Consider the following 12,009-nt stretch of genomic DNA (forward strand, 5'->3'; position numbering starts at 1 on the left):
GAAATCGATTGCAAATTTTTTATAATTATTTTTTATATTTAAACAATTTATAAATATAAAATTATTAATTCAAATTTATTTGTTGAAAACTAATATTAGTTATGATAGGATTCTAGTTACATGTATGTGACATACTCTGTCCAATGAAATCGTTTCCAGTAAAACAAGCATAAATATATATTAAATTAATAATTTGTATTTTTTGTTTTAGAAATATAAAATTCATTGGGTTTTTATTCTATAGCTCTGATTTTGTTGCCTATAATATTTTTAAAAAAACTTATAGTTCCGACTTGACATTGTCCAAACAATTAGTATATTTAGTTAATTTAGAGTAATTATTTATTTATTTATGTCTAAACAATATTAACCCGATTCGAATTAACATTTATTCGAAGAGACCCATGTGAAGCCCCAAATTAAGAATTTACCACCAAGAAATAATTTTTACTTTTTATATCAAAACCTTTGTTAACCAAATTCAATTACAACAATTTTTACTTTTCATATGAAAACTTTGGTTAACCAAGCTAAACTACAAAACAATTATTTCCGGTCCCTCGCCAACCCCAACACTCATTTATCGTAAATCATTATCCTAAATTCATCATCTATTTTTGGCAGTTAACACAATAAAAATATTATCCCAGTTCTTTCTCATTCCTACGGGCCTTTCTTTTGCAAATATTTATTCACATTTTACCAATAAATTACAAATCCCGACTATTAATATCAACACCATATTTTACTGTTCAGCCCATCTTGAGGAAAAGAACCCGTTGATTTTCATATGACCTTGAAAGAAAGTCTCCGAGTCTACACTGCCCATTCACCTCTGTGTCCGACCCGATTCTCTGATACTTATTATTAAATTACAAATCTCGATTATTAATATCAACTAAAAAATATATATGCTCAAACAATTCTCGAATACTCTTATTTATCTACTGCCATATTATTTTTTACTATTCTTTATTTTATCTATATTTACTTAAAAACAATTTTTTAAAAAAATAATCAAACCTTTGGCGTTTACGCCAAAACTTACATTAAATTGCTATTTTTAAAAGAAACTAAAAAAAAATTCTTACTTCCTCTAGTGTACACGACTTATAAACCTACAAGATTTTACTTTACTTCCCCAACTGTCCAAAAAAATATATTTCGATACATTTATGAGTATATAATTTTATTTTCTTTAGTTTCCTGAGTCACAGATCTCGTTAAGTTTTTTAAAAAAAATTCATTAAATAAAATATAAGTAATATAATAACCATTTTATAACATAAGATACATATTTGTGAATAATATTTTATTAATTAAGAAAATATACATAAAAAAAATTAAATAAAAAATTATGGGAAAACAATTTTTAGATTACCATATTTTACTGTTCAGCCCATCTTGAGGAAAGGAACCCTTTGATTTTCATATGACCTTAAAATATAGTCTCCGAGTCATTCACTGCCCTTTCACCTCTGTGGCCGATCCGGTACAACCGACTTGATACTATTCCCCTTCTCAGCTGGTCAACATGCCTGACCACAATTCTCCTTTCCGGAAATCTGATACGGCATAACATTCTACTCATTTTCTCGATCATCACTCCTGTCCTGTCTCCCATTTTTTCACTTCGATACAACCTTGCCTACACTGTCTGACCTTACTTCAAACTAGCATCCACATGAACGGGGGGGGGGGGTAGGAGTAGTTGAGGAGGGGGAGTAGAGGGTAGGCGGTTTTAATGGGGGTATGATACATTTTTTGGGTGGTTATCTATTAAATTTTGAGATCAAATGGGACAAAATTTATTGCTGTAAAAATTAATGTTTTATTTTAGACCTATTATAATACAATTCATCAACCAAATCTAGATATTACAAACAATCATAGACATTATTTTCCAAATAAAATTTTCTGCTATCCTTACAAATGCATTTTAAAAGGTTTAGACACTTTCAGCAAGCTCATAATGCTATAATAATGAATTCATTGGAAATGATGGGGGTTTTAATTGAATTTATTATCTAAAAAATAACTCCTTTATATTCACAAAATGTCGATAGTTGGTAGTAGAGATAAAATAATTTAAGTTATTCTTTTTAAATTTTCTGCTAGAATATCGTTATAATTAACTTGGTAAAATTAAAAACAGGAGAACATCGCCTACGAAGGCGGTGGGATTTTTTTGGATGGGCATAGGTTTTTGAAAGTGGTTTGCATCCTGTGAAAATCCTGTCATATAGACGCTGCTTCAAACTTTCCATCATTTTCCTGTTCTATCTTCCCACCATTTTCCTGTTCTATCTTCCCACCTTCCTTCTAATTTCCTAGCCTAAACGCATCCAACCCAATTTGAGTTCCACGGCCCAAAAACTTTTCTGACGGCGGAAACTCCGCCCCTTTCCGGCTATTGTTATAATAAGCCACTTACATCCTTAACTAACCTTCTCCCGATTTTGCTTTCCTCAACCAACTCTTTACCACTCCCACAATCCTTTTAGCCTATCCATTCGAGCTCAGATGATAAGGTGGCGCCAGCACATGTTTCGTTCCACTTTGCACATAAAACCTTCTGAATACTTCACAACTAAAGGCCGGACCTCCACTGGACACTATTACCTTTACCTTTGTCACTCCGAACTTCGCCCATATTTTCAATTTACTGACAACAATTTGTGTATTCAATCCTCTCACAACCTCAAATTCTACCCACTTGGAGTATGAATCTACCACAAGGAAACACTTTCTTGTCAAACTAAAAAAAGGTCCACATGTATTCTTTCCCAAGGTCCCGACACTTTCGGTCATATACTCTTCTTATCCTTCAGGGCATTCTGGCCCAGATATTGCTCACTTCACATTGCCCAACCAGTCTCTCAATTTCTTCATTCATTCCTGGCCATCATACATATTCACAGGCCCACTGTTTTATTCGTTCCTCCCTGATGCCCAGCATGCAACAATATCATCACATTCTCTTTCAGCCTACTAGGACCACCGCCTTCGCACTACACAATCATCCAGTACTGTTAATTATTTGCCAACACTCTTGTATCTTTTATCTCCATCTCGCCATCTCCTGCTCCTCATTATACATTCATTTATTCGACTCAGCATTCCATCATTCAAAGTCGCATAGCGAATTTCTTCCACCGGGCCCCCTTTTAAAAATCTCGACATCGCCCTCACCAATTTCCATTTCTTCCCTCACCATCAAACCTTTGTCCTCAATATCTTCACCTGCCCCACATCTCAACATAATGTCCGGATTCTCTCGACCTCTTCTATATTTCACCATAGCAACAACCACCTCTGTAACCTCATTAACTCTTTGTTATCCTTTTTAAACAAATGTATCAACTGTTGTGATCCGTATATACTACAAACCGCTGCCCAATCTAACACTCTCTGCACTTAGATCACCGCTAAGACCTACTGTTCGATCACCGAATACCTCATTTCAGCATCCGGGAATACTCTCGAAAAAAACAACACAGGTCTCTCTTTTTCATCCATCTCAAGCAACAAGCCCCTCCTACTCCTTTATTCGACGCATCCACTGCCAAGACCACTTCCAACTCATTGTTGAAACATACTAAAATTGGTTCTTCCCATATTTTCCCATTCAGGCAATCAAACACAGCATCTTGCTCATCTCCCCAAACTTACAACGGCATTACCACATGGACAAAATTCTTAACAAACCGGTGATAATAATTTACCATACCCACAAAAGACTGTATTTCCGCTTTACATCGAACTTCACCATATTTTTGATTCCAACCATATTTTTATGCAGTGGCCGCACTTCCACTCCTTTAATCCGATATCCCAAATAAACAACCTCCTTTACTCACAGTATACTCTTCTCCCTACTCGCTCGCAATCCTTTCTCCCGGATTCTCGGAAATATCTCAATCTTCGATTATGCTGCTCCGGCGTGAACCTCCTTGTCAACATATTATCCATGTAATAAAACACACCTTCTAATCAGAATCAGCGCAGCCATCATTCGCTGAAATATTGATGCAGAGGCCCTCAACCCAAACGGCAACCTATGAAAGGCGAACAACCCTTTTGGCGTGTAATCCTCAACAGCTTCTGCATCTCCTTCCTCATTCGCTATTATAAACATTCGAAGAATCCCCTTTCGAAAAATATCTGTCCCCTTTCAAATTGGTCAATATTTCCTCGATCCTATGTAACGGATATTTCACTTCAACCACCCATGGATTTAACGTTACCCGGAAATCGGCACCAAGCAGCAACATCCCATTAGTCTTTTTCACCGATACCAAAGCCGTTGATCACACGCCGTACTCAACCGGGCTTCTATGCCCTCCTTTACCCCAGTGATCTAACTTTCGCTCTATCTCCTGCCTCCACCCAAATGGCTGCATTATAAAAAATATTTAGCTGTTAAATCTTATTTTTTATTCCAAAAAATCTCAATTCAAAAAATAATTTTTTTAAAACGAGTTGGCTGAAGCTTATTTAGGCCTATTTATTAGTATGGAGTTTCAATTTTTTTTAAAATTTTTGGGATTTTAAAAATATTTTATTTTTTTGACTCATTATGTGTAAACTTGCTTATATTATCATAAAATGAAAAAAAATTTAAGTCTCCGTCATTATTTTTTGAGTTATGATGTCAATTCACAGTTTAGTCAATTTATTTAGATTTTTGGGATTTTACTCGACGCACAATACAATTATTCGGCATACATTTTCATCCGTATTTCTACCTCATAATCTCTCAAGCAAACCAACTCCTCACTAAAAATTTTATATTACTCCTTTGCCAATCGCTCTACTCTCTTTTGTAGATTCCAATTCTACCACATTCTCCCGGTCTCCTAACTTGCTTCTCATGTCGTTTCGCATTCTCGCACTGTAATTCTCCATTTCCTACACATCGAACTTGTAGCTTCGCTACTTCATTCCTTATCACCTGAATCATCTTTCCCATTTTACCCAACATTTGGCGTTCTCTCAGCGTATCCACGACCTTCTAACGCCATTCCTTTACTTTCTCCCCAATAAAAAGACTCACCTTCATTTATATTATCTCCTTCAATTCACTCCGCAGTACCTCTCGACTCTTCATGATTTCACCTTCATTCTAGCTATCTATAGCAATAAATTTACCTCATCTAGCAAATACCAACTAAAAATTTTACACTGGCTACACTGGTGATCCAATAATTCCATTCCAACACTGTTTTTACCCTCCGATCCATTATCCACAAATCTAACACTTGTAACTCCCCACTATATAAGCCCATATCTTTACTCTACCGATGACAGTTATTTCCGATCCATCAAACTGCCTCATACAAATCTCCTCTCTATTTATAACTCCCCTCGGCTATAATCTACGATATTCCTCATGTCCCATCACTAATATCGCCGCTCCTATATTAAACAACATTGATACCTCCTTTCCATTCATATTATACCTTACCCTATGAGAGGGATCATACACAGAACTCTTATCCCCCTCTCCCTTCAACATCCGTATTTCACCTTTCCATTTTCCTGCAATCATGCTAACCTCTTTTTGTTCCAATCTCCTAACCCTGCCATCAAACAGTCACCTTATTTAATAATCCCTCGCCCAATGCTTTCTTTCCGGCACTGGTAGATAAAGTATCTAAGTAAAATGAAGAATTAATGAGAATTAGAGCTTGTTCGAAAGGAGATATAGAATAGAATAGAAAAGTAAAGACAAAGTGTTTAAAACAAAGAGTGAATTAAGTAAAAGACAATTGTTTAATAATTAGAGGATATCGCTTAGTGATACCGGTTATATTAGGAAAGAATATATTTTAGCAGCTGTGCATGCCGGACATCTAGGGAGTTGTGGTACATGTAACATGTGGGCAAATGTACTAGCAAGTATCAAAGAAGATAAATGGCCTGAGAGGAACATTCCATATTAAAGAATACATGTGATTTTTTAGAATATATGAGAAGAAAATATTTTATTATGGTAGATGCAGGTTCAAAATGGATAGATTGCTAGCATGTTTCAGGTTTATAAACAAGAGTAGCTTTGGATAAAATAAAATATTTTGTGGTAAATATAGATTAATAAAGACGTTAGTATAAGATAGAGGTCCAGCTTTTAAAGGCAGAGCACTTGGCAAATTTTGTGATAGATGGAAGATTGAGCATTTATTTTTGCCACCACATTACGAAGTATTAGACAGGCCGAGCAAATGGTAGCTATAGTTAATAGTTAGTTAAAAAAAGAAAAAAGTGGATATGGATGGAGGTTATCGTTGTTAGAATTCAACAACACCAAGAGGTACAAAAGAAGTTCTCCAGCAGATATATTTTTAGGTAGAAAGACAAGAACTAATAGATTTCTTGAAAGAAAGAATAAAACAGAAAGTAACTATATGTTATGAAAATTTTAAAATTGGAAGTCTAGTTTGGATATTGTTTGATAATCTAATTAAATTGGGGAAGGGTGTAGTAAGGAAAAATATAGGTTCAAAAGCTTAGGTAGAAATTGAAGAACAGTCAGGAACTTGGTCAAGTCCTATTAAGCAGTTACCAAGATTGGTAGAGCAATAATAACAACGTATCTTAAATTGATGATAAGCATAATTGATTTGTTTTTTAACAAGTTGTACGAGAATTATGAGAATCATATTTGTGTTATATTTTTAATAACGTGTTTTAAATTGATGATAGACATAATTGATTTGCTTTTTTTACAAGTCGTACGGAATTATGAGAATTAAAATTTCGTTGTTTTTAGACAAAGTGTGTAAAATTATAATATATTTGGAAGTTTTATGTAACAAGTAACAACAAAGGGTAGCTTAGTAAATTAAGAAGAAAGGGTAAGAGATTTTTATAGAGATAAGAGATAGAAATAAGGATAAGAAATATATATAAAAATGTCAATTCTATTTGCAGACGGCGTCATGTTTTAGATTAGATAACAAGACAATTAAGATAGAGATCAGAGAAATAGATGGTTAATCAGAATCTAGAAAGTGGGCAAATGCCGCCAAGCGCAACAAAGGGAGGAAATGATCCAAGATAGGCCAATATGTCGTCACTCAAACAGAGAAACAGGACAAGGTTGGGACAAACGTAGAAAGATAGCTGTTGGGCATGCGGAAGGAATAATTTAATATATTCAGCATCGATATTGACGTGATAAATAATTTATTATTAGCAGGACAAAGTTCTATATATGCTTCTTATTTTCTTCTACTCAACTTTTTCACTTTCAATGAATATATTTCAATAAAAACCTTTAATATTATTCATTTTAAGATTTTGTGTAAACCTTTAAGAATATTAATGATATCTATTCTAAGATTTTGAAAATTCAATGAAAACCTTAAATATTCATAATGTTCATTTTAGGTAAATCACTTTTCATAAAACAAATTTTATGATCCATTTATATATATCTTTTCTATCATATACACATCTTTTTTATACATATATAGGCCTTTTATTTACTATAAAAATTTTTCATCTAATTATTTGGCCCAAGCCTAATTCAATTTTTACTCCCATAGAATCATAATTTCATTACAATATCCTACCCCATGTTTACATTTTTTTACATAAATCCAAACTTATGGTTGTATCGTTGAAAACATATTCCACTTAATTTTAATCCAAACTTCAATTTCAGATCCGTCAGATTGTTTAACAAACTTATTTTCCTCTATAATGCCATATTTATGAAAATTTTCCATGGATATTATAGAAATGCTAGCATCCGTTTCAATCAAACAACATTTATATGTACATTTGATCAATCCTCAATTTAACCCGAGGACAAGGAAACTGTTCATTCAATCTTTCAAACATAAAATTTTAATGACTGAAAGATTGAATGAACAGTTTCCTTGTCCTCGGGTTAAATTGAGGATTGATCAAATGTACATATAAATGTTGTTTGATTGATACGGATGCTAGCATTTCTATAATATCCATGGAAAATTTTCATAAATATGGCATTATAGAGGAAAATAAGTTTGTTAAACAATCTGAAAATTTTATGTTTTAATCTGCTGTTAAATTTATTCTATCTGAACTATTAATTTGATTAGAATCCAAATTCATGCATAAATTTGACTCGGAATTTAGAGATTTTTAACATCATTAATATGTTTTTTAACAATACCCTTAGGATATTTCCCCCATTTTATAACCCTTTCTATTGAAATTATAATAAAATTTAACATTTTTCATTTTATCAACATGATAATAGAAATTTCTATGATAACCACATCTTTTATGAGAGTTAAATTTCAATTTACATTATCAAAAATCTTACAATGGTTTCTTTACTATATCCTCAGAATTTTTTACCACGTTATATTTATTAAGACATTTATTATTATAATTTACCGGTCTCTCGATCTTCATGATTATAACCACCATATAGTCAGTTTACATAATTCGACATTTCGGCACAATTCATAGCCACATGTCCAAATTTTTTACATTAAAAACAACAAAATAAATTATCAATAGCTGATTCTAACAATTTAAATTTTGTAATACATAAAATTTTTCTTACATTGAAATTTCCCAATAGTGACTTTCTTAAAGGAAAATCAACATAAGAATTTCGTTCTTTTACGATGCAAGTTTAAGCTTTGTGTCTTTATAACCACATCGGTTATATACAATATTATCCAAAGTATTTATTTTAAAATTAAAATTTGTACTAAATTTCTTATCCATTGAAAAACTATTTTTTCGTTAACAACATTTTTTTCACATATTTGACATTTAAAAAAGTTATTATTTATATTAATCAATTTATATATATCCTGTTATATAACGTGAATCAAATTTTTTAACTTCTTTAATTCTTTTAGGATAGCAACCTATCTTTCCAAACATTCTGGATGATCATTAATATTCTCATTCAATTTTTTAACCAAGTTTAGTATACCTCATTTAAAATTACCTTTAAATTACTTTCCAAATCCACATTAATATTTTCACTTATTTTTTTTTTAATTTTTTTTTTAACCACATTTGGTCATTTAAAATTATTTTTTAATCCATTATTTTATCCAAATAATAATCCGATGTAACGAAATCTTTATCCAATTAATTTGAATATTTTTTTCAATATACATGGTATTACCATTTTTCACCTGTGCCTTCAGTTTATTGAACACCATATTTAATTCACAATTAATATTGTCCATTTTACCAACAGAAACAGTTTCATCATAACACAAAGTTTTGTCTATAACATCCGCAATTATCGGATTTAAACATCTTTTTCTACATTTCTTTATCAAATGTTTGATAATTAAAAAGGAGATATATAGTATGAAAAACATAAAAATAATTAAATTGTAGTTATAATAAATTCATTAAATTTCTTATTAAGAAATAAAAATCTCTATGAAGTAAAACTTTGTTAAACACATTATGCTTATTATTATAAATAAAAACCATCTCATAGTTTTCTTTTAAAATTACCTTTAAAATTTTTTTTAGTTGCATAGCGTTGTGGTTTATTTTTATTCTATATGTATATTTCAAATTTTTTTTGACCTTTAGGTTTTGGTAAATCGCACTTACCTCGGCTAAGAATCCTAGTCAATCCGTTAAATATAAAAGTCCTTCCAAAACGTGACAGTCAATATAAAATAGCAAGATAATTTATTTGGAATAATAATTTGTAGAAATAATCTAAGGGAATACGAATAGCCAATCATAAAATCTTTATTTCAATATAATTCACATTAATCAGCAATTTTATGGGAAAAAATCACAATCTATTATTTATTTATATTATTTAATTTACAAATTCGAACAAAAACCTCTCATCCTAAATTACTATATGAAACTTACTCAAATACTCATTTAATCTATTATCATATACTATACTCATTTAATTTAGATACCATATATATATATATTAATTGAATCTTTTTAAACAATTTCTTATATATAATCTATCTATCATCGTGTGTGATTGCTTCTTACAAGGCGGATTCTCTGTAAGTTATAGAATCGGCACGGTAATCATAATTAAATTTTAATAAAATTTTTCATTGAAGGACCACAATATTAAAATGATCTCTTTAAATATAAGATCCCTGAATGATAAACTAACTATACTTAGGCAAGTTATGAAAGACCAACATTACGACATCCTCCTTTTACAGGAGACCCACCTTAAAGTAACTGAGATAAGGAACCTCTTAGATTACACCTTATATTACAGCTCAAATGCTGAACACGTATGGGCTGGGGTGGCGATTATGATACATAATAAATTAATAAAATTCGTATGCTTCAACCCAATCTCCAGCCGAATATGCTGCCTTACCCTAAACTTAGGTTATAAAAAGTTCATTTTTTAATATATACGCGCCTCACAATGATAGTGTTTTCTATATGGAATTGGAGAATGTCTTAAAGGAACTACCGCATCGGGATGGCATCCCCCATCATTCTAGCAGGCGATTTCAATGCTTCAGTAGGTAAATCTAAAAACTCTTCCTGCCTTGGAAACGCCGCATTAATACAAAGTACGAACCCCAACGGTAAAAGGTTAATAGAAATCTGCTAGCTTTTCAACATGAAAATTGGAAATACTTTCTTCAATCATTCAACTCATCACATCATGACTTACAAGAGTCCTTCCTTTGGCACTACCTCACAGATAGATTTCTTTGTAATTTCCACTAAGATCTTCAAGTGGGTGAGAGACATCAGAGTAATCAGTAAACTAAACCTTACACTTTTTACGGACCATTATCCACTGGGTTGTGAACTCAAAATTAACAACAGTATCTTCCCAAACCACACTAGACAGAACAGTCTCACCACTGTAAAATACATAGCTAGAAAAGACTTGGCACAACTAAATGTCTTAGAGGTGAAAGAAGAGTTCGTCTCTAAATTAACATCTTGGAGAAACACAGTAAATGGCATGATAAACCCAAATCTGACCTGGAAGAACATTAAGCTGAATTTATTAGGTAGTGTAACATCATGCTTAAGACCACGCACCAAGCGCAGAGAGTGGCTCACCCCTTTAACAATACAAATAATTAAGAATCTTACAACAAATATATCCCACCATCAATTCGCAAGACATCATAGGAGATACATTACTCACCGCATAAGGGCTGACAAAAGACTGTTTATTGCTAACTTATCGAATTCTATCCAATTCAATTTTGATATCGAATTCTATCCAATTCAATTTTGATAATAATAATATTTATAAGGCCTTCCAATCTCTTAAACTACTCACCACCTTTAAAACCAATCCTTTACCAAGACTACAATTAAATAACAACAAGATTATAACTGACCCTGAGGAAAAATTAGACTTATGATGGATAGACCACTACATGAACCTTTACAAAACGAGATGGCCTAGACCTAGATGTGACTACCCCTTCCAATCACCCAATCAGAATCTGAACAAGTCCGATATAGTCGGTGCCATCAAACGTCTAAAAATGCATAAAGCTGCTGGAGCTGATGGAATCTTTGCAGAACTCTGGAAGATAGAGGTAGACCTAAGTGCCAGCTTACTACTTCCCCTCTTTAGGGAGATTTGAAATACGGGCAAGTTTCCTGACGAATGGATGACATCAATTATACTAAACTTCCCTAAAAATAAGTCCCCAAACTGCCTTAAAGATTACAGAGGTATTGCACTGATTCCAGTCACACTAAAAATGTTCACATACATCATATCATTAAACCAATCATTAACAGGTTCCTTTCTAACGCTATCACATTATACAGGAAGGGCAGAAATACTACGAAGTTGACTATGGCACTTAAGGTCATTCTGGAAAAGGCCAGAATGCATAAATCCCCATCTTTGCCCTAATGATTGATTTAAGTCAAGCCTTTGACTCCATAATTCAGAATAAGATATGACCCTTGCTGGAAAACATTGGAATAGATAAGCATCTGATAGCGCTAATTAAGATAATTTACGACAATCATAGCGTAGTTCATCAGCATCTAAAT

Source organism: Gordionus sp. m RMFG-2023, chromosome 3 (genome assembly GCF_954871325.1).
Source record: "Gordionus sp. m RMFG-2023 chromosome 3, tfGorSpeb1-WG-v2, whole genome shotgun sequence".
Classification (NCBI taxonomy): Eukaryota; Metazoa; Nematomorpha; class Gordioida; order Chordodea; family Parachordodidae; genus Gordionus; species Gordionus sp. m RMFG-2023.